The 27,993-nt window shown below is 41.7% G+C and overlaps 1 long non-coding RNA gene, 17 other non-coding genes and 1 pseudogene across 18 annotated transcripts; all 19 read left to right on the forward strand.

Annotated features, from left to right (window-relative positions):
* The first annotated feature begins 2,629 nt into the window (after positions 1–2,629).
* LOC123398893 lies at positions 2,630–8,553 on the forward strand. Its single transcript, XR_006610275.1, has 2 exons — positions 2,630–3,547; positions 3,631–8,553. It is a non-coding gene; the product is annotated as an uncharacterized LOC123398893 (long non-coding RNA).
* Positions 3,303–3,400, forward strand: LOC123400587. Its single transcript, XR_006610811.1, has one exon. It is a non-coding gene; the product is annotated as a small nucleolar RNA Z101 (small nucleolar RNA).
* LOC123400596 lies at positions 3,447–3,527 on the forward strand (annotated as a pseudogene).
* On the forward strand, positions 3,622–3,718 carry LOC123400586. Its single transcript, XR_006610810.1, has one exon. It is a non-coding gene; the product is annotated as a small nucleolar RNA Z101 (small nucleolar RNA).
* LOC123400591 lies at positions 3,761–3,846 on the forward strand. The gene has a single exon (XR_006610814.1). It is a non-coding gene; the product is annotated as a small nucleolar RNA Z102/R77 (small nucleolar RNA).
* On the forward strand, positions 3,949–4,046 carry LOC123400584. The gene has a single exon (XR_006610808.1). It is a non-coding gene; the product is annotated as a small nucleolar RNA Z101 (small nucleolar RNA).
* Positions 4,119–4,205, forward strand: LOC123400590. Its single transcript, XR_006610813.1, has one exon. It is a non-coding gene; the product is annotated as a small nucleolar RNA Z102/R77 (small nucleolar RNA).
* On the forward strand, positions 4,308–4,391 carry LOC123400593. The gene has a single exon (XR_006610815.1). It is a non-coding gene; the product is annotated as a small nucleolar RNA Z102/R77 (small nucleolar RNA).
* Positions 4,506–4,602, forward strand: LOC123400585. Its single transcript, XR_006610809.1, has one exon. It is a non-coding gene; the product is annotated as a small nucleolar RNA Z101 (small nucleolar RNA).
* Positions 4,739–4,824, forward strand: LOC123400608. The gene has a single exon (XR_006610828.1). It is a non-coding gene; the product is annotated as a small nucleolar RNA snoR8a (small nucleolar RNA).
* On the forward strand, positions 5,028–5,113 carry LOC123400609. The gene has a single exon (XR_006610829.1). It is a non-coding gene; the product is annotated as a small nucleolar RNA snoR8a (small nucleolar RNA).
* LOC123400602 lies at positions 5,389–5,466 on the forward strand. The gene has a single exon (XR_006610822.1). It is a non-coding gene; the product is annotated as a small nucleolar RNA U83 (small nucleolar RNA).
* On the forward strand, positions 5,538–5,631 carry LOC123400539. Its single transcript, XR_006610773.1, has one exon. It is a non-coding gene; the product is annotated as a small nucleolar RNA snR60/Z15/Z230/Z193/J17 (small nucleolar RNA).
* Positions 5,735–5,830, forward strand: LOC123400578. Its single transcript, XR_006610803.1, has one exon. It is a non-coding gene; the product is annotated as a small nucleolar RNA Z43 (small nucleolar RNA).
* Positions 6,140–6,224, forward strand: LOC123400610. Its single transcript, XR_006610830.1, has one exon. It is a non-coding gene; the product is annotated as a small nucleolar RNA U31b (small nucleolar RNA).
* On the forward strand, positions 6,339–6,442 carry LOC123400597. The gene has a single exon (XR_006610817.1). It is a non-coding gene; the product is annotated as a small nucleolar RNA Z107/R87 (small nucleolar RNA).
* On the forward strand, positions 6,519–6,614 carry LOC123400486. Its single transcript, XR_006610743.1, has one exon. It is a non-coding gene; the product is annotated as a small nucleolar RNA R30/Z108 (small nucleolar RNA).
* Positions 6,816–6,898, forward strand: LOC123400601. The gene has a single exon (XR_006610821.1). It is a non-coding gene; the product is annotated as a small nucleolar RNA snoR77Y (small nucleolar RNA).
* On the forward strand, positions 7,053–7,173 carry LOC123400468. The gene has a single exon (XR_006610734.1). It is a non-coding gene; the product is annotated as a small nucleolar RNA SNORD14 (small nucleolar RNA).
* Positions 8,554–27,993: the final 19,440 nt, after the last annotated feature.

The raw sequence follows: 27,993 nt of genomic DNA on the forward strand, positions 1-27,993 counted from the left end.
GCCACGAGAGGATACGAGGGAAAGGTAAATTGCTACGCGCGGGAATAGATCGTGGGGGCTGAAATTTTTGGGGTGACCGACAGGTGTGGTAGGACGCCAAAAAATTCCAAAAATGGAGGGAACATGTTTTTTGGTGGAGGGAAAATATATTTTTTTGGCGTAAACATATAAATATTTTCAGAAAACAAGTGGCTTCCATAATTATTTCGGTGCGGAAAAAATTAGGCAATATAATGCTACATGTCAGCCGATGGATGTTTTTGAAAGATCCAATGCGTGCCGAGCCATATGATTCAATGCGGGGAGCCGTCAGATTCAACTGCGAGCTCTGCAATAAGGATAAGTTACGTTCGAACATTTGTAATAGAGTTCATGTTACGGAACTTTTGCAACAAAGGTATTGTTGCAGAAAAAAAAATACAGCAGCAACCGTATCGGACCTTTGGCTCATGACAAACCATGACCAGCCTATTTGTGTTGTTGCTGCCGCCTCGGGATGAAATGATAAAGAATAGGTGAATGTGATCAAGGATTCACACTAGATTCAGATACTGCAACAGACTAGTTGTTGCAAAAAAAATGCAACAGACTAGGTGTTGTAATTTTTTTTGCAACAACGACTTAGTTACCCTCAAACCATTCGATTAAGATAGATCCAATGGCCACGGAGGCCACCGACGCGCATGTTGTTATCAGTATTCGGTGACGTTACGAGTCATTGTCACGAGCATTTTCGTCACAATATATCACATCTCGTGCAATGTTTTCCCGTGCATGTTCTGTAAATCAAAAACATGTCATCTTTTTATTTTCTTTACAGGACACATCAAAAAGCATGTCGCGACAATAGATATGAGGGTATTCTAGCATTTCGTCCAAGCGTGAATGCTTAATGTAGTATTTTTTTAGTGTAACGAATGCTTATTTTTCATGGTATACTTTTTCTTGTTTTTTTTTCTTTGAGGGAAACAAAATTTTCTTAGTATGTTCTAACATGAATTGCAACTGATGCATCATCATCTTATACATCCAAACAAGTTTGAAAATGAGGCATTGTACTTTTGCACCAGATTATGAACCAGGACCGAGAAGCATGACAATCACTTGGTAACACGACATTCAACTCCAACGATTGCATTAGTCTTAGCTAGCTTCGTATTGTTGTTGGTTCTCTTGGTGAGTAGTATCGACAAGCAGCACCAAAATGATCAGGTTGATGATATGTAGCTACCTCTGTATACCAAATGGAGTCTGATTTGTACATCTCATATGTACTAGACTGTGTTGGTGTCTTGCAGGTCATTTTCGGTGTCATCTCGACAAAAAAACTTGAGGTCAAAATCTAGCATTATTGCATTTTGCATCGGTGAGCATTGGCTTGATCCATGCTATAGATAGTCATTTGATGCATGCCAACTGATTTTGTTGTAGGTATTCATTCACGCTACACTATGTGAAATTCTTTGATGTTGTGTTGTTACTTCTGTTTGCTCTATGGACGCAAATGGAATTTGTCAACAAGAGCGTGGTTATTTTTAAAAGTCAAGACTATTGTCCCGAGCTCCTGTTGTGGAAAGTACAATAGGCTAGATTCCAAATTACTGAATGAGTTTTCTTTGTGTCCAATTCACCCACCTTATGTACGATGAATTTTTTGCCACCTACCTTACTTATTGCTTTATGTTAGCCAATGGTTCAAATATCCTTATATGTATACTACTTTGGGTTCTTTGCTTGACATTGTCACTCTATATATGCCTCTCGTGCAACACCATCTGCCTTTCTCATATCGCATCATGAGACTGCCTTGCTGCTACTTTAACACCAGTAGGCATGCGAGGCATTGGGATGATTACACCAACAATGATATGCTGTCATGGGCACATTCCCAGCGCCAAACCCCATTTAGGTTGGTCTTGCCCATAAACCGACGCAAGGTGTGTTGCGAGCTTGCGTAAACGGACACCTGAATTCCCCATTTGAGCGCGTGAAGGTTCTACGCTCGAGTCCATGCTATGTAACTAGTGCACGAGAGGACTTGTCACGCCTATCGTATAAGTTGGCGCAACCACAATGACAGAAATCTGCACTTGTGCTTCAGTTGCACCACGAGCTCGTTTAGTGCGTGCACGATGCGAGCATGGTTATGGGCGTGACGGGAAAATGGACTGCTCACAGAATTCCAACAAGACTTTTGCACTGAAGGCACATGTAGTAACATCCAAGCGATGTTTTCCGGCACATGTTTCCCACATAAATAAAAATCTTTTTTTTCCTTTACGGGACACGTCAAAAAGCATGCGTCAAGAGATACGTGGATATTCAATCATTTTGTCAAACAATCTTTTTTTTTAGAACAATTTGTCTTCAAACATACAAATTCGGCCCAAATGGGGCCACTGGAGCAGACAAACCCTCAATTCGGCCCAAATAGGCCCGAACTCACCAAAGCCCACACCGGGCGAAACCCTTGCCACCCCCCCACCCCCCCCCCCTCTCCCGAGTCTATATAACTCAAACCCTAGCCCCAACCAACTCATCCACCTCCACCTCCCCTGTCTCAGCCTCCGCCGCCCCTACTTCTCCAGGGGGCGCAGCCGCCGTGGTCTCGACGAAGAACTCGGTAACGACCCTGTTCCTCCTCAGGACCTGCAGCCGTAAGCGGCCGCACCGCCTTGCCCTGGTTCTTGTTCTGCTTCTAGGGTTGTCCGAGTTATGTGCTAGTGGATGACCTGTAGATTTGTTTTAGCGTTGCTCGTAGATTTGTCCCTCGCGCATCGCAAAAACTGATTACCGGCGGATCTCATGGCCGCCGCGTATGAGACGATGCCACAGCGACCCGCCCCGCCGTCGCCGTCCTACATGGCCTCACCCACCTCCGTGGTGGGCCAGTAGGCGACGGCGGTGTACATTGCACGGCCCCCTTACGACTCCGTAGGCTACATTACAGTACGGTTCTTTAGATTTGCAATGGATTTAGCCTGCTGTGGTCGAGTAGGTGATGGTGTTGTCGTACACTGCCGAGTTGACTTGCGATTCTGTAGATTTATCAGGGGTTTGTTCTGATTAGGCGAGGTCTCTGTTCTGATTAGGCGTTGGTGTTTGGTTAGTACCTTCAGACATCACACTAGCTACATGACGAGGTCTCTGTTCTGATTAGGCGCTGGTGTTTGGTTACTACCTTCAGACATAAGCAACTATTACTAGGGCTATGATTATGCAGATGTCGCACGAGCGTGTGTATGTAGCAGCTTTTAGGCGATGGTATTTCGTTCTTACTTTTGTTTCTTGGAGGATTATTGATGATGCAGATGATGAGACACAAGTTTTATGGGTAATTTGCGTCTGAGGCATTTCAGTGATGTCACACCCTTTTCACCTTGGAGATCTGATGCGTATCTGATAATACCCTCTTCGTTTGGTTTTGTTTGTTTCTGATTCGTTTGGGGTGAGATGAGGATATAATTACATTGTTGATGGATGGTATGATGTCCAATGAATCATGTATTAGCTCTATCTGATCATACCCCACACTGATTTATCTAAGGTAGAAAACTTTGCCAGTCTGTCTAGTTTCTCTTGTTGAATTTGCTGTTTCATGTCTTTAAAAAATGAACGTTGTTGATGCAGATGAGGAGACACGAGTTTATGGGTAATTTGCGTCTGAGGCATTTCAGTGATGTCACACTCTTTTCACCTTGGAGATCTGATGCATCCGCTCTACTCATTTCTTCTTTTGTTTTGTGTTTTCAAGTCTGAGAGATGAGATGATGAATGAGATTAATTTCCCTATTGGTTTGATTAGCTGACATGATGGCCTACATACTGAACCGAATCTGATCATCCTGCCTTCTGTGATATGGAGAGAAAGCATTTATAGTTGATAGATATGTTTGTGTTTGTTGCAGAATGATAAAAGCAGTGTTAGATCAATTTAGATAGAATGGGTTGATGCAGATGATGAGACATGAGTTTATGGGTAATTTGCATCTGAGTCATTTCTGTGATGTCACACTCTTTTTCACCTTGGAGATCTGATGCATCTGCCCTCACTATTGTGTTTCTACTTGCTAGTATATTTTTCTTTAAAAGAATCATTTTTGCCTTTAGTAAGCGAGAGATGATATGATGAATGAGATTAATTTCCCTATTGGTTTGATTGGCTGATATGATGGCCTAAAATACTGAACCGAATCTGATCATCTTGCTTTCAACTCTCAATGATAAAGTCCAATCTGTTTTTTTCTTGCCTTGCTTTAACATTGTTTCATCAATTTGATCTAATCATTTTCTAATTTAATCGGTGGAGGTGAGATGATGAATGATTAATTTCCCTATTGGTTTGATTGGCCAACATGATGGCCTAAATACTGAACCGAGTCTGATCACCATCCCTGGTTTGATAAAAAAAATGTGATTTTAGCTTCTAGTTTTGAAAGGTTGCAGCTCTGCCTGTATATTGGTTTTAAAATTGAGTTTGATTGGTTTCGAAACAACCGGCAATGTTGATGCAGATGAGGAGACACAAGTTTTATGGGTAATTTGCGTCTGAGGCATTCTATGATGTCACAGCTTTTTCACCTTGGAGATCTGATGCATCCCTGAATTCTGTTGGATTTTGCCCTATGTGCAACCTGAAATTCCAGTTTACCATCTGTGATTCTATTGTTTTCTTTTTGCTTTTTATCTAGTGTAATTGAAGTCCTTGTGGTTCATCTGATTTAGAGTAGAAACATGTGGTGGTGCAATGATTATAAAACATTCCTCGTACTGATGGGAGATCCACGTGAACGACTCCTATACACCCATAGAATCTGAGCATTACCAAACCACTATTCTACTGGATTTGTTGGATACTTGTTTTCTGTGTTTATTTGTTCTGCGGTTTGTTTTGCATTTTCATTAGATAGTATTGTGTTGAATTATTTGAAAATTTGTCAATTTCAGAGGAAATGTTTGGGTGACTTTACTTGTCTTAACTTCTCTTTTCGTAATTCAATGTTTTAAATCTTGTGCTGCTGGTTTCATTTGTGCAGTGATTATAAAACATTCCTCGTACTGATGGGAGAACCACATGAATGACTCCTAATACACCCATAGAATCTGAGCACCAGTAAACTCGGCCTTGGTCAACTATTATTTCTCAAACCATTTTGTTTTGAGGACGGTTAAGGTTAATATTTGATCTTGACCAGTCTGTTTTTTTTTGAAGATGTTTTGCTTTTGTAAGTGGCGTGTTCATTGGTGGCCAATGATTAAAGTAATTTAATAGACAAGCATATGTCTGAATTTTCTTTATGTGGAATCATCTAATCTTCTCTATGAGGCTAATGATCTTGCTCATTTATGTATCTGCAGTTACATTTATTGTGTTTTATGTCTTCATGGTGCTGGTGATGATTAGTGTGAACCTTTCTCAATGAAATCACAAATGATTACATAACCTACTGCCTTCCTTCTGAGGCATCATGATTCCTGGTGTTCTATTTCTGTTTTTCTTTTCTTTTGTTTTTATTTTCATTGAATTGTTGTTTGCCCGAGGTCAACTGATGATTACAAGTGCATAGTTCATATGATAAAATCATGATTACATGAACGAAAATAGTCTTTCGCTCCTATCTGATGACCCTTAAACCTAACCCTTTTTGCAGCAGAATCAAACAATTTCGTTCATCTTTCCTAACACTTTTTATTTGAAAATCAAAACAATTAATTTACTATGATTTTCCTTCGAGGACGGTGAAGATTGATATTTGGTCTCGTTCGTCGTAACTGGCATTTATTTGCCTTGCCGACCATCCTGCTATATCACCACCCATATTCTGAGTCCTCTTATTACTTTGTATATTGGAAACTGACATGTTAATTCTTTTTCAGGATCTGTCCTTTGTTTGAACTAAAGTATTTGAATCACCTTCTATTGGACTAATAAATATCTTATTTGTTTATTTGCCGGGATGTGAGCAGTGATGAGACAATTCTATAAATATGATCTTCCAGGTGTGATTATCAAACGCTACGTTCTTCCTGAGCTCATATCCCGTTTGCCATTTAAATTCTGTTAGATTGCAATAGGAATTTTTTTATCATGCATACAATAAGTACATTGATGGTTGTAATGATTTTCCAATCCAGTTTTGAGGATGATGATTTCATATTTGTCGCCCCAGTCTTATGGTCTGCATTGTTGGATCTGTGCTGATTGACATTTCTGAATCTGACTCTGTGGAAGTTGATATCATATTGTGAAGTCCTCTTATCCCTCCTATACATTCACAGATTTGTTTCAGTCCTGTCTTCCAGTTGGTTCTGTTTTCAATATATACTTCTTTTCCTGTGATGGCAGTGACGATTTGCAAATATTCAAGCTCAACAGACCAAATCACAGGTTTTCTCTCAGGAGTTGATATGTATGCCGATTATCCCGCTGAACCGAGCCATCTCCCACTTGATTTTTTTGGTCTGCCATTCCTTGTTCTTCTCTTTTTGTGTTTGATTTTGTTTGTTGTATTTGGTGATGTAGTTGCGATGAGGATAACAAGCTCCCTCTTCTGAAAGCATTGACGAAATTGCTGGCAGAATCGAACCTATTAAATATTGCCACCACTGAGCAACTTTATATCTCTTTTTGCTGTCATTTTATATCTCCTTTTGCTGTTATTGATCGTTTGCGTCTTTACCTTCCAGTTTTAATATTTGTGTGGGTTGTGCCGAGGTATTGATGCGTGATCTAACACTTATCCTAGGGTTGGCTCTCCGATGATGTTAAATTTTGTAGTTATTAATTTTGTCAAATTAGGTCATTAATGCAGTTGAAGCCAATGATGATTAGCTTTTATGTTGGAATTACCGTCAGATAGCCAATGACGATATATTTTGCGGCTTTCTGAAGTTTTATACTGCTAGTCTCTTGGAAATGGTCTTGGCTTAAATCCTCATTTGCACCCTATTTGGTTCAGCTGTCTGGTCTGCTGGTTTCTTTACTCTGTTTTTTTCAACTATTTGCATGTCTTGATAGTCCATTTGATCCGATGGATTGGGGAAATGTTATGTGGCAGTGATGATAAATTTAAGGCTTGTTTCTCAAAACATTCGCAGTTGCCGCCTAAGAGCTTTCGCCCTGCCAGGCTAGAGAGCTAATGCTGCTAATTCCTTCCTTGGATGTCTGAGCCTCGTTCACATCTCCTCCCCATTTCATATTTATATCAATTTTAGTTTATTGTTTTTGCTGCTTGTTTAATTGCATTGGCTTGTTTTTCAAACATTTTGCTTTCTCTGGTTTTTGCTCTGCCATGTTTCATTCTCTCAAGCTGAATTTATATGCTAATTATTGATGGGAAGGCGATAATGGAAGGGTTGAAGGCTTGGAAGTCCCCTTGACAAAGTTTTACAAACCAACCGGCCTCTATGGAGTCGTTGATGACCATCCGTCTGCGGCTTTGGTTGCATGTGGGGTGTAGTTATAATCTACTGTGTATGAGGTCCCTTATATTTTTGGGTGTATGAAGTCTGCTTAATCATCCAACCTACCATATTGTAATTAGGGAATCTACTTTTCCCAACGTCTGGCGGCTCTGTCCACAACCCGCTCGTCGTGGAACCTGTGCCGCGTCTGTAGAGTGTCAGGCGATATATATTCTCTGTAAACAGTAATGAAGGATTGCGATATATATTAGTGAGGACAACCGCCAGGACCGGTTCCTGGCCCGTTGTCGTCGCTGGACATGGCTAGAGCTCAGCTGGTTGCGCTGCCCGGGGCGGTAGTTATCGCGTCTCTGGACACACGACGGGTCGCCAGCATGCCATGGCTGCTCGCCGGCTCGGCTGTGCAGATGCTTCATGCGGACCCGCCTCCGCCGGCGCATTGGCTGCCTTCGCACATGCTTACCCCTGTTGCCGAGGACGCTGGCCTAAGTCACCGCCCGCCCTGTTTCTTACCTGTGCCGATGTGTGCGGAGGTGACCACGGTGGAGGCGCTCGCCTTCGTCGACCGGTGCCTCCGGCGTCATGCACTAGCAGCCGTGCCGTCGGCCGCCTCTTCAAGCGGGTCGTCGCTGCCATCAACCGTCGGCTCGGGTGCCGTGCTGGCTTGTGGGCTCCGGCGAGCCTTGTCCTCGGCACGACGTCTCCTCTTCTTCTGAGTGTGCTGCGCTGGTGATCACCGGAGAAGCCAGGGAGGCAGCAGCCCACGATCCCGCCGGCGGGCTTCCTCTTGTCTTGCACATGTGGTGGGTATGGCTTCGTGCGGTGGTGGGGATGGCCAGGAGGTGGGGAGGGAGGGGTGCTGGTCCGATGGATCTTTTATTCAAACCGATCCCACCTCCTCTCTTATATGGGGTGCTGCAGTGTGCTGCCGAGGCACCGCACGTGTTGCTTCGGCGGGCCGCTGTTCTATTTATTTTTCTTTTTTCTTATTTTTCTGTTTACTAGTTAGTATTAATTATTGTATATAGTATAGTTTTAGATTATGTTTAGTACTGTTTTACTCTAGTTTAAGATTTGTGTAATTATAAGTGTGTTTATATTATGCAATGGATTGATGATATGCATAAAGTACCGGATTTCATTTAGGAAGAATAACGTGTTTCATGTGTTTACAACATACTTTTTGAACATATTTCTTATTGCGATTGAGATCAGCTTCTCTCGTCTTATTTCTCCCTCGTCTTATTTGGAATCACAAAGTAGTTGTGATCTACTATATATGTGCTGACTATCCTCTCTTACTGTGAGTTCTATGCTTTGTCTATCTTGATAATTAATTACCTTCAACGTGTATTCCTTATATCTAAATTGTAGCATACACATGTAATGGCCATGTAGCTTATTACTGTGAGATCTTACTGTGAGTTCTATGTTCACACAATTTAGATTGGGAATTTTTCAAGTTTACACTTAGTATTAAAATTTTGCGTTCTTATTACTCAACCATGATGGTTTAGTGATTATCACTGGTTTCCCATATAGGGTATTCGTCATAAGGCACCATATTCATCCAGATCTCAAGTATGAGTATTTACAGGAGGAATCTCCTAGTACTCTGTTTTTGGCCCTCAAAACTGTTAGAGATCAAAAATCTACTCTCTTCCATTGATGCTTCTGCATATATAGGTACAGGGATAACGCCTCGTTTTGGAGAGACGTGTGTACATTAACCGGCGTAGCGGTTGCTGAAATAGCATCCGTCGGCGGTTAATACAGGCAGGGATTTTCCTTAATTAAATATCTTAATTAATCTTAACACCCCTCCTAATCCATGCTTGTATAGGTAGCATCATCATCTTGAAATAGTCTCCTCTAAAAACCCTGTGGGAAAAACATGAGTATATTGATTGATATGTTGCCAAAACTCCTTCAAACACAATGAGAAAAATAAGAAGAAAATGATGCAACATATAATGGTTATTATCCATTTTTAACTCAAAATACGTGAACACCCATAGAGTTCAAATGACAATAAATATGTCGTATATACTTTCTTAAAACCCCGGTGGGGAAAACAGAAAGTATGACATGATATCATGTTGATATTACCTCATTAAAAATCTTTATGAGAATCTGTAAAGTAAACTCATGAAGGAAAAAAGAGTATAATGGAACTGAAAAACCAGGACAAGATGTTTGATGCCTTGGAGATATCAAAAGATATTCTTCAGTACCAACCAATTGTGTTTGATGGATCCAATGGCATTATGGAACGTTCAGTCCCAATATCTTATTTCCACCATCTCTTGGTCTAAATAGATCTGTCTCTAAGTCTAGAGAATGAACTACCATGAGGGTTATGGATGGATAAGATTTGTCCACAATGAATTTCTCTAATATATTATGGATATAGACAACATAGTATACCATAATGTATGAATGAAGGTGCTCAAGTTGTAGTAACGAGCGGTATTTTGGTTTACCCAAATCCTTCATTTTATACTCCGTCATTTGGATGATTACATGTGTCGTTATTACAAACACACAAACATGGATAATCATCATTGCAGGAGTAATCCTTTTGTATAAGGATCTCACTATGTCAGTTGTACCATATGTACCGACAACAATAATTTTACACAATGTATGTTGCATTTTGCATTTCGATTCAGAAGTGAGATTTCATTGGGAATCAATCATATATGTCTGAATCTAGTGATCCTCATGGATATGTGATCACTACATCTATCAACTGCACAGATAGATGATTTTGTACTGCCAATAATAGAAATTATCAGAAAGAGATTCCACCTCTGGAGAATAGTTGGGTATCTGCGTGAACCCTTGTGCTACAATACTTGCTCTATGTTTCACCACCTTGTTGTTCTCAATTCTATTTCGAGAAGAAAACTGGTGTAGGTATTACTTATGAATACCTTTCCATTATTGAGCAAGATTATTTCTACCTAGATTATATCCTTTGTTTGAGTTCAGTCCCAGTGTTGTTCACACTATGCCATGGCCATGGTCTTGGACCTCAATCATGCGAAAGGTTTTGCAATCTAGTTGAGAAATGTATGTCGACAATTGTAGACTTCCGGTTATATGATTCTCCAGAATCCATATATAAATATATAGTTGATGGAAATATCGTTACCCATGGTGACTGATTGCGATTTCCCAATGCGATTGAGTCGGGTATTCCGATGTCCCGGTCATTGTGTGCATTATGACCTGGGTTGATGCAAGTTTCCCATCTACTGGGTATATACTACCCATTAAGTGTTTGTCAACGTGAAGTTGACTTGCATTTACTGATTCATAGGCCTTGATATCCTTGCTTGCGAGAAGCTGAATCCTGATATACTTATGCCATACACATCCCCCCGTTGCATCGAACGAGGAGTGGAGTGGTTTTTGTTGGTACCTCCACTCTTTCAGGCGTACTTTTGTAGGATTGTAGGATTTGTGACACCTTTATAAGTAAATGAATCTGGCAGGTTATTTGCAATGTGTTGCAAACATTCTGAACGCATGGTTCAGACCTTTGAGTACGTGGATTTGAGGCAGAAATGTGTTGAACATTCCACTAATTTCCTGGCATTATCTATGGTACTTGAATTCTCCCTCTAATGCGTGGAAATATTCCTCATGAATCAGCATACTGGCCTTGAATAACTCTCCATGCAAGGGGCTTGAGGTATTGACGGAAATACAGTTATTCCTCACATAGATCCCAACTATATATTGAGGGGCCAATGATGTATGCCGGGTGGTGATGTCGGTATGCAACCGAATTATCGCAGATGGGAAATACTTGGTAGATTTCCACGTATCAAAGATAGAGGGGAGTAATGTTATGAAGTTCTGTCATGAGCGTGTAAAACTGCATGACTCCAACGTCAAGTTGGTAAGTTGCAATTTCAAAATAAAGATCATGTAATGAGCTTAATTCTTTGGATATAGGATTCTACCAAACCATTTTGAGTCTAGACATTAGGAAAAATTGCTAAATTTCAATCCAAGGGCCATAGAGAAGGGACTCAAGGAGAATTCTGCAATATTATCCATTCAATTTGCGTGAAATCAATGTCAGGATAATGAGCAAATGGTTTTGTGTGAGTAAAGCACACACTCAAGACCATCATGTAGATATGTCTTTTAGAACCATGGAATGTCTGAATAGTCTAGTCAATGGATGGGAAGAGTCACTTACCTCAACTTGATGCATTCAAGGAGTCTAAGTGGTTCAGCATAGACTTTAAGGTGCGCAAGCCTTAAAATTAGCTTCCTCGTGTCACATGTAGTGCACATAAAATCCAAATATTGCTAGAATCTAGCATCATCATAATCATAAACCAATGGAATTGCTGATAGTTTCGGTTTCAGCCCAATGTGTGGATGACCAACGCGAGTATGCCAAGTTTGTCATGTACAAGACATTATGGAAAACTATTTTGGGCGCAACATGTGCTACGAGTTTTGTAGTATGTGTAGTACAATCCAGATGATACATAAAGAATGTGCTTTCCATATCCGCTGCATATGGTAAAGAGAAGTTATTTCTCTTTGTTTTCATCATAAGTTTCGCTATGGAAACTATTTTGACGAACACCTCTATAGTTTAGTAGGGTACGAGTTAAACCAGGAGCAATAAATCATCCTGACATTACTCGAGTACCCAGAGGGATATTAAATATGAGTTAAACCAGGAGCAACAAGTACCTCATCGCGTCTAGCGATTTTTAAATATCTCATTTCTCTCAAAGAGAGTGGAAAAATTGGGCTTCCCTAAGTATAGAGTTTGTGATGCATATGTCCACAAGGCACATATCATCTTTCATTGGATCGACTCCCGTAAAAATCTATATATAGATATGAAGATTCTCAATATGATAATCACTGTCAAATATATATATGTATAATACATATAAATGTATTTGTACCAAATGTTGATACAATATATTGTGATATACAATATATGATGACAACAATACTTATGTTGTTAATACAACATCGTAAATGGACATAAATAAATATTGACCACTCAAGAGATTGAGAGACTACTCATAGTCTCCAAACATGACGGTTAAACATGTCGTTCTCTATGTCCATAGGATTCCGTCATCAGTGGTGATGTCGGGTTGAAGGTTGAAGTGGGCTTCAAACCTTTGCCCTCGAGTTTATTGTATCCCAGGAATTGCTAATACAAAATAACCAGATGCTGAGATCTGAATCTAATGCCTTATGATATATAAGACACCATTTTTCTGTTAGCGATGTGATCTGACCAGAGATGAATCCTGGATTACACACTTTATCACACGAGAGACAAGAAAGATCATGATGTCGATGGCCCAGATAAGGCAGTGGTGGCCATTGAGGGCGAGTGCCTCAAATTCTATAGCCATATTATACCGCTATGGGTAAACCAGAGATAATCAATTTACGGTCAGTAAATTAAAGACCATCATGGTTGATGTTGCAATGAACTTAGCAAAATTAATGGGTATTTCAAGAAGTTATCTTGAAACCATTAGTGTGAATCTCAAATTGCTAGGTATGACACCTTGAAGATAATCTCCAAAAAGGAGTAGATCTCACAACACTAGGGAGTATAATCTGATAAAATCAGTAGATACTCACTTGTAATGCCTTATGTCATAACTTAGTAAAATGTGTGGGAGAGCACTTTGTAAAGCAATCATAATGTCGAAACGACAAAATGTAGGCTTTATCAGTAGTCATCGATAATCTGCGTAGGCAGTAGATCCATATGACTACATTGTGATCTCAATACATCAATTTAAAGAAAACACTTTGAATATTACATCTGTATCTGCAAGAAATTTAAAATCTCAATTGCAAATAGACGTATTAATCTCGACATGTAGCGAACATGGAGATACATACATTCTGAAATACATCGTACTCAACGGAAATACACTATTATTGTAATGAATAGTAATGATGTTGTAAACTTGATGTTCAAGTGAAAAACTTGAATTGTATAGACCTCAAATTAAATGAGAAGATTTTATATCAAACTGCAAGATAATTTAGCAAAGTGAATTAATATTTTCTGAGAAAAAAAAATTAATCTCAATTGCAATGAGATTGTTTTGCGAGAGAAGAAAATTCTCAATTCAAATCAGTACTTTAGATGTACTGAATTTATCTCTGCAAGAGATAAAAATCTTAGGTGCAAACATTATGTTTCCGTACTAAATATCTGCATTGTACAAACAACCTGTCCATTAGTTTGTAATTTACGGAGACTTAAATGTGAAATACAAATAAGTCAAGGATTATTCTGCATACTGAAATAAGTCAAAAAAAAATGTGAGAACAAATAGGAGCGTCCAATCCGTAAATACGCAAAACAACGAGGTCTAAATACAAAACTGGGAAGAGATAAGGTTTCCAATCTCTTGGTGTTGTGTGTGGATACGAATCGATTGATTGATTCTATCCATCACAAGGGCACCGAGCAGATTCTATCCTTGATGGTGTCGCGCAGAGGGGCAGCTTCAGGCGCGGGTGGGTGAGGGCGAGCGGAGCCGGCCACGGCCTCGCGCGGCGTATGCGACCGGGGTCGGCTACTGCTTGGCGCTGCCACGGCCAGGCGTCGACGCGGGCGAAGCGCAGCGAACGGCCGGGCACGGGGCTTGGTGCGGCGCGGGCGAGGCTGACCACGGCTTGGCGCTGCAGTCATCCTCACCGGCACTCGATTCTCCTTCGGTTCTCGTCTATTTTGCTCTCGGTAGACACTAGGTGCTGATAACGTGTTAGAGATCAAAAATCTACTCTCTTCCATGGATGCTTCTGCATATATAGGTACAGGGAAGACGCCTCGTTTTGGAGAGGGGTCTGTACATGAACCGGCGCAGCTGTTGCTGAAATAGCATCCGTCGACGGTTAATATAAACAGGGATTTCCCCTAATTAAATATCTTAATTATTCTTAACAAAAACGAGGTATGAACAGCAGAAGACAATAGTCCTGCCAGAGGTACTCCATGATTGGACTCATCTCCGCCTTCAGGATTTCAAGTCCATTACTGAGTACAATCATGTTGTTCATAAGATATGTTCCCAACTGCGCTTCTGTGGTAAGGAACCTACCGAGGGGGAAAAGATAGAAAAAACTCTGTCTACCATGCTCCCTTCAGACAGGATCCTCCAACAACAGTACCGTGCTCGCAACTACACTGTCTATTCTGAGCTTATTCACATCCTACTTCAGGCTAAAAAGTATGATGAGCTATTCGCTAAGAATAGCTCTCAGCGCCCAGTTAGGGCACAACCTTTACCTGATGTTCATCTGAATGTCGCGAATAGACAAAAGTTTAATGGTACCTTTCGAGGTAAACATTCCAATCATGAGCACAGGCACAAGTGCAACGGGAATAGAAAATTCAGAAACATGGGCAAGGGAAAAGGCACTACAAAGCAAGTTTGATAAATCTAAACTTTGCAACAAGTGTGGATGCTACTCGCATTCTACTGAAAAGTGCTCAATGCCCAAGCATGTGGTCATGCTGTACCAGCAACCTCTGGGACGCAAAGCACCTCAAGGGAAAAGGTTTGAAGCCGACTTCAATCTCCATCCGCATGGCGAAAATGGAGCTGGTGCTTCGCACGATGTTCTTCCTGGACCTAGCAACGCCATGATTCCTTATCCCGTTGAGGACCCAGCTGAAATGGAGGCTATGTTGATTGAGTACACCTCAAACAGCATGTTCGACGACTTTGACTAGTCCCTCGACCTCCTTAGTGATCTACTTACTTATGTCCATTTGTGATGATTGTAATAAGAACATAAGTTTGTTGTTGTCTTTATATTATATTGTATCAACACATTTGATATAATAAGATTGTATTCTATGTATTAACATAATGTTTTCTTATTGAAAATTCTTTCGTTTTATATAGTTTTTCTACGGGGACAATACAATGGAAGATGAATTATGCCTTGTGGACAGTGGTACCACAAACTCCATACCGAGGGAGATAAAATATTTCCAAACTCTAAAAAAGATGAATGGAGATATTCTAACTATCGCTGGACGCGATACAGTGATTGTTGGTACAGGACGTGCCATATTCACCCTCCCAAGTGGTACACAAGTGATGATAGAGGGTGCTTTATTGTATCCTGACTCATCACGCACCCTGATCAGTTATCGAGATATCCGTAAGAATGATTTTCATATTGAAACCCATGAAGACAACAAAGAGGAGTATTTACTCTTTACCAAAGATCACGGATATGGCAAAAAGGTACATGACAAAATTCCTTCTCTATCGTCTGGTTTGTACTATACGTACGTACATCAAAACCGTGGAACATGTTGCATACAAAGTAATTTTTTAGAATGTTGACACATTCCAAACCTCGCATGATCGCCTGGGCCATCCCGGAATCGGGACGATGAGAAAAATTACTAGCAATTCCATTGGTCATAATTTGCTTGAGTCAAAATTTCCTCAATCTTCTGATTTTGTGTGCACATCTTGTGCCACGGGAAAGCTAATTTTGAGGCCATCGCATCTCAAAATACAAGCTGAACCACTTCAGTTCCTTGAACGTATTCAAGGCGACATTTGTGGTCCCATTCAACCATTATCTGGACCTTTCAAGTATTTCATGGTTCTGATTGACACATCTACACGATGGTCACATGTGTGTCTTTTATCCACACGGAAGCATGCATTTGCCAAGATAATGAGGCAAGTCATTAAGTTGCAAGCCCATTATCCTGAAGGTCGAATTAAGACAATTCGAATGGACAACGCTGCAGAATTCTCCTCACGTGCTTTCAATGATTATTGCATGGCCTTGGGGATTGAAGTTCATCACTCTGTTCCATATGTTCATACACAAAATGGTTTGACTGAAGCGTTGATTAAGAGGATTAAACTCATTGCAATACTTTGTTGACGAATTGCAACTTGCCAACCTCTTGTTGGGGTCACGCTGTTTTAGACACTGCTGACTTGATACAATTGAGGCCAAGTGCATATCAGAGTTCTTCCCCTCTGGAATTGGTATGTGGAAATCCTCCAAGCATTTCCCATCTGCGTAAGTTCGGATGTGCTACATACATCCCAATCTCACCACCACAGCTGACATCTACGGGCCCACACAAAAGGTTGGGGATCTTTGTGGGGTACAAATCGCCGTCGATTATCAAGTACCTAGAACCCCTAACTCGGGATCTGTTCAGAGCCCGTCACGCTGATTGCATATTTAATGAGGAACATTTTCCGGCATTCGGGGGAGATTTCAAGTACGAGAAAGAATGCCCGGAGATTGATTGGAATGCTCATGCCATTTCATCCTCTGATCCACGTACCCATGAGACCGAACTTCAAGTTCGGAAGATCATTAATTTGCAACATCTTGCAAATAATCTGCCAGATTCATTTACTGATATGAAAGGTGTTACAAAATCCTTAAATCCGGCCAGAAACGTGCCACAAAGAGTGGAGGTACCAATAAAAACCCCTCAACTCCATGTTCCTAAAATGAGGGGGAGTAGTATGGCCTGTGACCTGGAGCTAGCTTCTATCAAGCAACAAAGGAAATCGAGGAGAAAATCCTCGAAGTGAGTAAATGCAGGTCAACTCAACGTTGACAAACACCTGATGGGTAGTTCATGTTGGGGAACGTTGCATGGGAAACAATTTTTTTCCTACGCACACGAAGACCTATCATGGTGATGTTCATCTACGAGAGTTAGATCGGATCCACATACCCTTGTAGACCGCTAAGTGGGAAGCGTTAAGAAACGCGATTGATGTAGTGGTAGAGCTTCGTGATTCAAATCACCGTCGTCCCACGATCCGTTCCGATCTAGCGCCGAACGGACGACACCTCCGCGTTCAGCACACGTACAGGTCGATGACGATCTTCGCCTTCTTAATCCAGCAAGAGAGACGGGGAAGTAGATGAGTTCTCTGGCAGCGCGACGACGCACCGGTGATGGTGATGATCTATTCCTGCACGGCTCCGCCCGAGCTCTGCAGAAATCTAATCTAGAGGAAGAATTACATGGTATAGGTTTGAGTTGCACGTGGCAAAAGTTGGGTCTCAAAAGCACTAAAACTACCAATATATATAGGAGGAGGGGAGGGGCTAGCCTTGGAGCTCAAGGGAGCCCCAAGGGCGCCGGCCGAGAGGAGGAGGTGGACTCCCACCCCAATTCGGTTTGGGGGGGGGGAGTCCACTCCTTCCTTCCCACCTCCTCTTTCCTTTTTTTTTTCTTTCCTTTGGTTTTTTCTCCTTGTGGCGCCATAGCCCACTTGGGCTGGCCTCACCAGCCCACTAAGGGCTGGTGCGCCACCATAGTGCTATTGGGCTCACTCCTGGGTGGGTGGGCCCCTCCCGGTGAATACCCGGAACCCATTCGTCACCCCCGGTACACTGCCGGTAATGCCTGAAATCTTTCCGTTGACCAAATGAAACCATCCTATATATCAATCTTCGTTTCCGGACCATTCCGGAAACCCTCGTGAAGTTTGTGATCTCATCCGGGATTCCGAACAACCTTTGGTCACCAACACATATAACCCAACTATATTAAAAATCATCGAACCTTAAGTGTGCAGACCCTGCGGGTTCAAGAACTATGCAGACATGACCCGAGACACTCCTCGGCCAATATCCAATAGCGGGACCTGGATGTCCATATTGGACCCTACATATTCTACGAAGATCTTATCGGTTGAACCTCTGTGCCAAGGATTCATATAATCCCGTATAACATTCCCTTTCTCATTCGGTATGTTACTTGCCCGAGATTTGATCGTCGGTATCTCTATACCTATTTCAATCTCGTTACCGGCAAGTCTCTTTACTCGTTCCGTAATACAAGATCTCGTGACTCACACTTGAGTCACATTGCTTGCAAGGCTTATATGTGATGTTGTATTACCGAGTGGGCCCCGAGATACGTCTCCGTCACACGAAGTGACAAATCCCAGTCTTGATCCATGCTAACTCAACGGGCACCTTTGGAGATACTTGTAGAGCATCTTTATAGTCACCCAGTAACGTTGTGACGTTTGATACACACAAGGTATTCCTCCGGTGTCAGTGAGTTACATGATCTCATGGTCATAGGAATGAATACTTGACACGCAGAAAACAATAGCAACAAAATGACATGATCACATGCTACGTTCATAGTTTGGGTCTTGTCCATCACATCATTCTCCTAATGATGTGATCCAGTTATCAAGTGACAACACTTGCATATGGTCAGAAAACCTTAACCATCCTTGATCAACTGGCTAGCCAACTAGAGGCTTACTAGGGACATTGTTTTGTTTATGTATCCACACATGTATCTATGCTTTCATTCAATACAATTATAGCATGGATAATAAACGATTATCTTGAAACAGGAAATATAATATGTTGGGGAACGTTGCATGGGAAAATAAAATTTTCCTACGCACACGAAGACCTATCATGGTGATGTTCATCTGCGAGAGGGTGATTTGATCCACATACCCTTGTAGATCGCTCAGCGGGAAGCGTTAAGAAGCACGGTTGATGTAGTGGTACAACTTCGTGATTCAAATCACCGTCGTCCCACGATCCGTTCCGATCTAGCGCCGAACGGACGGCACCTCCGCGTTCAGCACACGTACAGCTCGATGACGATCTCGACCTTCTTGATCCAGCAAGAGAGACGGAGAAGTAGATGAGTTCTCCGGCAGCGTGACGGCGCGCCGGTGTTGGTGATGATCTATTCCTGCAGGGCTCCGCCCGAGCTCCACAGAAATCTAATCTAGAGGAAGAACTACGTGGTGTAGGTTTGAGTTGCACGTGGCAAAAGTTGTTTCTCAAAAGCCCTAAACTTCTAGTAAATATAGGAGGAGGGGAGAGGAAGCCTTGGGCAGCCTTGGCGCCGCAAGGAAACCCTCCTTGGGTTGGCCGAAGTGGGAGGGAGGAGTCCTTCTCCAATCCCACTTGGATTAGGACTCCTTCCTTATTTTCCCACCCCTTTTGGTTTTTCCACTTTTTCCTCACGGGCTTTCCTTGGATGACTTTGTCAGCCCATTATACCTTATTGTACATCCAATAAACCCACGTGGACCCCTTGGGGCGTGGTGCGCCCACCCAGTGGGCCCCCGGAACCCATTCGTCACTCCCCGTACACTGCCGGTAATGCCCAAAAACTTTCCGGAATCCAAACACCAACTTCCTATATATCAATCTTCATTTCTGGACCATTCCGGAAACCCTCGTGACGTCCGTGATCTCATCCGGTACTCCGAACAACCTTCAGTCACCAACACATGTAACTCAACTATACTATAACATCATCGAACCTTAAATGTGCTGACCGTGCGGGTTCGAGAACTATACAGACATGACCCGAGACACTTCTCGGTCAATATCCAATAGTGGGACCTAGATGCCCATATTGGATCCTACATATTCTACGAAGATCTTATCAGTTGAACCTCTGTGCCAAGGATTCATAGAATCCCGTATAACATTCCCTTTGTCCTTCGGTATGTTACTTGCCCGAGATTTGATCGTCGGTATCTCTATACCTATTTCAATCTCGTTACCGGCAAGTCTCTTTACTCGCTCTGTAATACAAGATCCCGTGACTCACACTTGAGTCACATTGCTTGCAAGGCTTGTGTGTGATGTTGTATTACCGAGTGGGCCCCGAGATACCTCTCCGTCACGCGGAGTGATAAATCCCAGTCTTGATCCATGCTAACTGAACGGACACCTTCGGAGATACCTCTAGAGCACCTTCATAGTCACCCATTTACGTTGTGACGTTTGATACACACAAGGTATTCCTCCGATGTCAGTGAGTTACATGATCTCATGGTCATAGGAATGAATACTTGACACGTAGAAAACAATAGCAATAAAATGACACGATCACATGCTACGTTCATAGTTTGGGTCTTGTCCATCACATGATTCTCCTAATGATGTGATCCCGTTATCAAGTGATAAAACTTGTCTATGGTCAGGAAACCTTGACCATATTTGATCAATGAGCTAGTCAACTAGAGGCTTACTAGAGACAATGTTTTGTCTATGTATCCAGACATGTATTTGTGTTTCCAATCAATACAATTATAGCATGGATAATAAACGTTTATGATGAACAAAGAGATATAATAATAACTAATTTATCATTGCCTCTAGGGCATATTTCCAACAGTCTCCCACTTGCACTAGAGTCAATAATCTAGTTCACATCACCATGTGATTTTAACGAATCCAACACCCATACAGTTCTCGGATTTGATCACATCTTGCTCGTGAGAGAGGTTTTAGTCAACGGTTCTAAATATTTCAGAGCCGTGTGTGCTTTACAAATCTTTATGTCATTTATAGATGCTGCTACTCCGTGCTATTCAGAAATACTCCAAATATCTACTCTACTATACGAATCCGTTTTACTACTGAGAGTTATTCAGATTAGTGTCAAAGCTTGCATCGACATAACCCTTTACGACGAACTCTTTAATCACCTCCATAATCAAGAAAAAATTCCTTAGTCCACTAGCTACTAAGGATAACTTTGACCGTTGTTTTAGTGATTCAATCCTGGATCACCTTTTGTACCCCTTGACACAGCATGGCAAGGCACACATCAGGTGCGGTACTGATAACCCACAAGTATAGGGGATCGCAACAGTTTTCGTGGGTAGAGTATTCAACCCAAATTTGTTGATTCGACACAAGGGGAAGCCAAAGAATATTCTCGAGCATTAGCAGTAGAGTTGTCAATTCAACCACACCTGAAATACTTAGTATCTGCAGCAAAGTATCAGTAGCAAAGTGGTGTGATAGCAACAGTAGCAAAGGTAATAGTAGCAGCAGTAACAGCAGTAGCGACAGAGTAACTATAGCAGCGGTGACAACAGTAGCGGCAAAGTAACATAGCAAGGACCAGTAGGAAAAACTCGTAGGCATTGGATCAGTGATGGATAATTATGCCGGATGACATTCATCATGCAACAGTTATAACATGGGGAGATATGTAAGTAGCTCCAGTTCATTGATGTAATGTAGGCATGTATTCCGTATGTAGTCATACATGCTTATGAAAAGAACTTGCATGACATCTATTGTCCATCCCTCCCATGGCAGCGGGGTCCTAATGGAAACTACTAGATATTAAGGTTCTCCTTTTAATAGAGAACCAGAACAATGCATTAGCACTTAGTGAATACATGAACTCCTCATACTATGGTCATCTCCGGGAGTGGTTCCGGCTATTGTCACTCCGGGGTTGCCGGGTCATAACACATAGTAGGTGACTACAACTTGCAAGATAGGATCAAGAACACACATATATTGATGAGAACATAATAGGTTCATATCTGAAATCATGGCACTCGGGCCCTAGTGACAAGCATTAAGCATGGCAAAGTAGTAGCAACATCAATCTCAGAACATAGTGGATACTAGGGATCAATCCCCATCAAAATTAACTCGATTACATGATAGATCTCATCCAACCCATCACCGTCCAGCAAGCCTACGATGAGATTACTCACGAACGGTGAAGAGCATCATGGAATTGGCGATGAAGGAAGGTTGGTGATGACGATGGCGACGATCTCCCCTCTCCGGAGCCTAGAACGGACTCCAGATCTGCCCTCGAGAGGAAGAACAGGTGGTGGCGGCGCCTCCGTATCGTAAAACGCGATGAACTCTTCTCCTTGATTTTTTTCCGGACGAAAGGGACTAAATAGAGTTGGAGTTGGAGGCGGCGGAGCCCTGAGGGCCCCACAAGCCTGCTAGGTGCAGCCGGGGGGGGGGGGTTGGTGGGCTTGTGGGCTCCTCGCTCCACGTCTCCGGTTGATTCTTGCGCCAGTATTTTTTATATATTTCACAAAAATTCCTCGTAATTTCGAGGTCATTCCGAGAACTTTTATTTCTGCTCAAAAACAACACCATGGCAATTCTGCTGAAAACAGCGTTAGTCCGGGTTAGTTCCATTCAAATCATGCAAATTAGAGTCCAAAACAAGGGCAAAAGAGTTTGGAAAAGTAGATACGATGGAGACGTATCAACTCCCCCAAGCTTAAAGCCTTGCTTGTCCTCAAGCAATTCACTTGACAAACTGAAAGAGACAAAAGAAAAACTTTTACGAACTCTGTTTGATCTTGTTGTTGTAATTATGTCTAACTCATATTCAGATTTCGAGCAAGATCATGAGCAAACCACATAAGCAATGACATTTAGGTCTCAAGAGGAACTCATATCAATGGCATAATCAACTAGCGATCAATAATAATAAGTTTCAAACGTCAACACTTCAATCAAAACAATCATGAAGCAATATGAACAGATGGTATCTCGCTAGCTCTTTCTGAGACCGCAAAACATAAATGTAGAGCACCTTCAAAGACCAAGGGTTGACTGAACATTGTAATTCATGGCAAAGAAGATCCAGTCACAGTCATACTCATTAACAATTAAAAGCAAAGCATAGAAATGACAGAGGTTCTCTCTAATTGGTGCTTTTATAAGAAGTGGATGACTCAACAGAAACATAAATAGATAGGCCGTTCGCAGAGGGAAGCATTGATTTGCAGAGGTGCCGGAGCTCAAGCTTTGTAGACAGAGATAAATAATTTCGGGTGGCATGCTTTCATTGTCAACGCAATGACCAATAGTTTTCACCATCTTCCATTCTACACATACTATAGGCGGTTCCCAAATAGAAAAGAAAAGTTTTGACTCCCACACCACCGATCAATCACACTCCACGGCTAGCCGAATACTCGGGTGCCATCCATACCAACAACAATCCAGGGGGAGTTATGTTTGCAATTATCTTTTCGATTTGAGCATGGAACTGGGCATTCCAATTACCGTCCCCTTTCCCGTGAATGATAGTGAATAAACACATATCGAGGATAACACGCCTAGCATGGAAGATACTGATCGCCCCTTGTCACCACATGAGTGGTTTGGGCATACAAACCAGATTATTTCTTAAAGATGTAGAGGGTGGCACATATAAATTTACTTGGAACGACAGGTAGATACCGCATATAGGTAGGTATGGTGGACTCATATGGAACAACTTTGGGTTTAAGGAAGTGGATGCACAAGCAGTATTCCTGCTTAGTACAAGTGAAGGCTAGCAAAAGACTGGGAAGCGACCAACTAGAGAGCGACAACAGTCATCAAAATGCATTGAGATTAACCAACATTGAGTGCAAGCATGAGTAGGAGATAAATCACCATGAAATTGAATATCATAGAAGCTATGTTGATTTTGTTTCAACTATATGCGTAAACATGCGTGATGCGCCAAGTCAAGCCAGTTGAATCATTCAAAGGAGGATACCATCCTATCATACTACATCATAATCATCTCAAAATTCATGATGGCATCCAAGACAAACCATTATAAGCTCCTAGCTAATTAAGCATGGCATCAGAAACTATGATCTCTAAGTTGTCATTGCAAACATGTTTCTCTCACAACAAAGCTGAATTAGGAACGATGAGCTAGTCATATTTACATAAACAAAATAGATCGAGTTCATACCAGCTTTTACAGGTTCAGTCACTTCATCATATATCGTCATTATTGCCTTTCACTTGCACGACCAAATGATGTGAACAATAATAAGAGAGTTCGTGCATTGGACTACGCTGGAATCTGCAATCAAACACAAAGGAGAAGACAAAGAAATATGGCTCTTTGACAGATAAACAGATATGCATGCGAGAGCCACTAAACATTGTAACCATGGTCTTCTACCTTGACCCAAAGAAAAAGAAAACTATTTACACGGGAAAGCTCCCAACAAGAAAAAGAAAAAAATGGAATCTTTTTGGGTTTTCTCAAACTAGACAAACACACGAGAAGAAAGCGAGAAAAAAAAATAAACTAGCATGGATGATACAGTGGCAAAGTGTGAACACCGACTATCAAAGTGAAAGTGTGAGCATGAATATAAAGTCGGTGAGAAACACGTACTCCCCCAAGCTTAGGCTTTTGGCCTAAGTTGGTCTACTCCCATGGCTGGTCCGGCGATATCCAAAATCATAATGGGGGTTGTACGGAGCGCGGCAGCTACCGCCTGAATAGCTGCCTCACGGAGGCGAGCAACCTTTGCCTCCCTCTCATACTCCTCTGCCTCTCCTCTGGTTATGTAATATCTCTGTTTTACCTAAAAGTCAAAGAACGCAAGAGCAGGAAGGGTAATATGGAAAACACGCTGTCGGTTAAATATTAACCGGTATAGGAGGGATTCATTATCCCTCTCAAGGAACTGATTGCGTGTCAAAGCGGCGTGATCAAGGAAAGCTGTATGGAGCGGGGGATCTCCTTCGCGGATGGGTACTCCAAGAAAATTTGCTATGCGAGTGGCATAGATCCCACCAAAGAAATCCCCTTCATTAGCATTATTATTCAACCTCCTTGCTATTATAACTCCCATGTTGGAACTTCTATCACCCGTTACTACGCTCTTAAGAATGTTAAGGTCAGGTGCGCAGAGGTGACAATGCTCGATCTTGACGTTAATGTATCTACCTATGAAGAGGGCAAAGTAATGCAAGACAGGAAAATGAATGCTCCCCATGGTAGCCTGCGTAATATATCTAGTTTCTCCGATAGTTATACTAGAGATAAAATCTCTAACCGAAGACTTAGGAGGATCATTGAGACTACCCCAATCGGGTATCTTGCAAATTCTATTGAAATTCTCTAAATCCATGGTATACGATTTGTCATACAGATCAAACAGTATGGATGTGTCACGGCCAGCTGAAAATTTGAATCTACGAACAAAAGAGGCAGTTAGAGTAGTACACTGTTCACATTTATCGGAGATGAATTCTTTGAGCCGGGCGTTGTGAACAAATATATCAAACTCGTCTTTGAAACCTGCATCAATCATGAATTCATCAGAAGACCATTCACATGGTTGTACCTATGCGTTCCTCGGTTGGTAAGGATCGGGCTCCCGAATCGCGAGACGAGGACCCTTCTTGCTTGAGGAACCACCATGATAGTTTCTCCTGAACATCTTTCTTTTTCTGAAATCTTTGGTGACTCAAAGGAAAGGTAAACAAGGCTCAACGAAACTCATAGCAACTACCCCTACAAGTGCCTAGAGGCCATATCATGCATCAAAACTACTTGGGACCAGCTAAAATTAGCATGCAAAGCTCAAGAACAGGGTCACCAAGGCAGCAAAAATACGCAACGAATAAGGCACTAGAGCAAAACTAATTGGACCAATGGAGGAGTCACATACCAAGGAACAATTTCCTCAAAACAGTTTGTTGAATGGGGCTTTGCACAAGGAGATCGAAAATCGCACCAAGAAGAGCAAGAACACGGGTTTGAGCTGTAGAATGAATTTTTTCTGGAGGTAGGAGAAGGAGATGGGAGCTGGAATAAGTGGAGGGGGGACACGTGGGCCGCACAAGCCTGGTAGGCGCGGCCAGGGGGGGTGCCCGCGCCTCCTGGGCTTGTGGCCCACTGGTGCATCCCCCTAACTAGCTCTCCGTCTCAGAATTTTTCAAAAATTCCAGAAAAAATCATACTTGATTTTCAGGGCATTCGGAGAACTTTTATTTTCGGCACACTTTTCTACGGGACGCAAAAAGCAGAAAACAGGAAAAACTAAAGCTAAATCTATCATTTTTCTTCTAAGCAACCGAAGGTAAAGGTTTGGAACAGAGGGCTGTGACTCTCAGATTCATCCATCTCATGGTCATCAAAAGAAATCCGTCAATGAGGTTGATCAAGTCTCGTTGACAAACTTTTTTCGAATCGCGTAAAAACGGAGAATTTTCGAATAGTCACTAGGTTACCTCAATGGGGATGTGCATATCCCAACAAGCAAATCATACTTCATCTCAACAGTAGGTATAGGGCATTCAAAGCTCCCAATAAGAATCGATGAAGTTTTTTCAATAGCATTGATGCAATGTACTCGATATTGTTTCTTCGGAAAGTGCACCGTATGCTCATTACCATTGACATGGAAAGTGACATTGCCTTTGTTGCAATCAATAACAGCCCCTGCTGTGTTTAAAAAGGGTCTTCCAAGGATGACCACCATGGCATCATCCTCGGGAATATCTAGAATAACAAAGTCCGTTAAGATAGTAACGTTAGTAACCACAACAGTCACATCCTCGCAAATGCCAATAGGGAAAGCAGTTGATTTGTCGGCCATTTGCAGAGAGATTTCAGTGGGTGTCAACTTTTCCAATTCAAGTCTACGATAAAGAGAAAGAGGCATAACACTAACAACGACTCCAAGATCGCATAAAGCAGTTCTAACGTAGTTGCCTTTAATGGAGCAAGGTATAGTGGGCACTCCAGGATCACCTAGTTTCTTAGGAGTTCCACCCTTGAAGGTGTAATTAGCGAGCATGGTGGAAATCTCAACCTCAGGTATCATCCTCTTATTAGTCACAATATCTTTCATATACTTGGCATACAAAGACATTTTGAGCATATCTGTCAAACACATTTGCAGAAAGACATGTCTAATCATTTCAACAAAGCGCTCAAAATCCTCATCATCCTTTTTCTTGGATGGTTTGGGAGGAAAGGGCATGGGTTTCTGCACCCATGGTTCCCTTTCTTTACCATGCTTCCTAGCAATGAAGTCATTCTTATCGTATCTCCTATTCTTAGGTAGTGGGATATCAAGATCAACTAGTTCAATCTCCACATCCTTATCATTGCTAGGTTGAGAATCATCATGAACATCACTATCGATATTATCATTAGGTTAATGTTCATCACCAGATTGTGTTTCGGCATCAGAAACAGAGACATTGTTTGCATTCTCGGGTGTAACAACAACAGGGTTGCTAGCGTGCAAATTCCTATCATCTTTCTTTTTCTTTCTAGGATGACTAGGTGCATTAGTGCTAACTCCTTGAGAATCTTGTTCAATTCTCTTAGGATGACCCTCAGGATACAAAGGTTCCTGGGTCATTCTACCACCTCTAGTGACGACTCTGACAGAATTGTCATTCAACTCATTGAGCAAGTCATTTTGAGCCTTAAATACTTGTTCTACTTGAGTAGTAACCATAGAGGCATGTTTACTCAAAAGCTTAAGATCATTGACATTTCTATCCACACAAACACTTAAATGACTAAGCACACGAGCAACTTTTCCAATTGTATGCTAACATAATCATTAAAACTTTGTTGTTTGGCAACAAAGTTAACAAATTCATCCAGGCATAAGCTAGCAGGTTTATCAAAAGGAATATCACTCTCATTGAATCTACGAAGAGAATTTACCTCTGCTACCTGTGTCGGGTTATCAAGACCATGGATCTCTTCGATAGGTGGTAGATTTTTGACATCTTCAGATTTAATGCCTTTCTCTTTCATAGATTTCTTAGCTTCTTGCATATCTTCAGGACTGAGGAATAGAATACCTCTTTTCTTCGGAGTTGGCTTCAGAGGTGGTTCGGGAATAGTCCAAGCATTCTCATTGCACAAGATATTATTCAATAGAATCTCACCTTGTTCCACAGTTCGTTCCCTGAAAACACAACCGACACAAT

Source organism: Hordeum vulgare, chromosome 5H, assembly GCF_904849725.1.
Source record: "Hordeum vulgare subsp. vulgare chromosome 5H, MorexV3_pseudomolecules_assembly, whole genome shotgun sequence".
Classification (NCBI taxonomy): Eukaryota; Viridiplantae; Streptophyta; class Magnoliopsida; order Poales; family Poaceae; genus Hordeum; species Hordeum vulgare.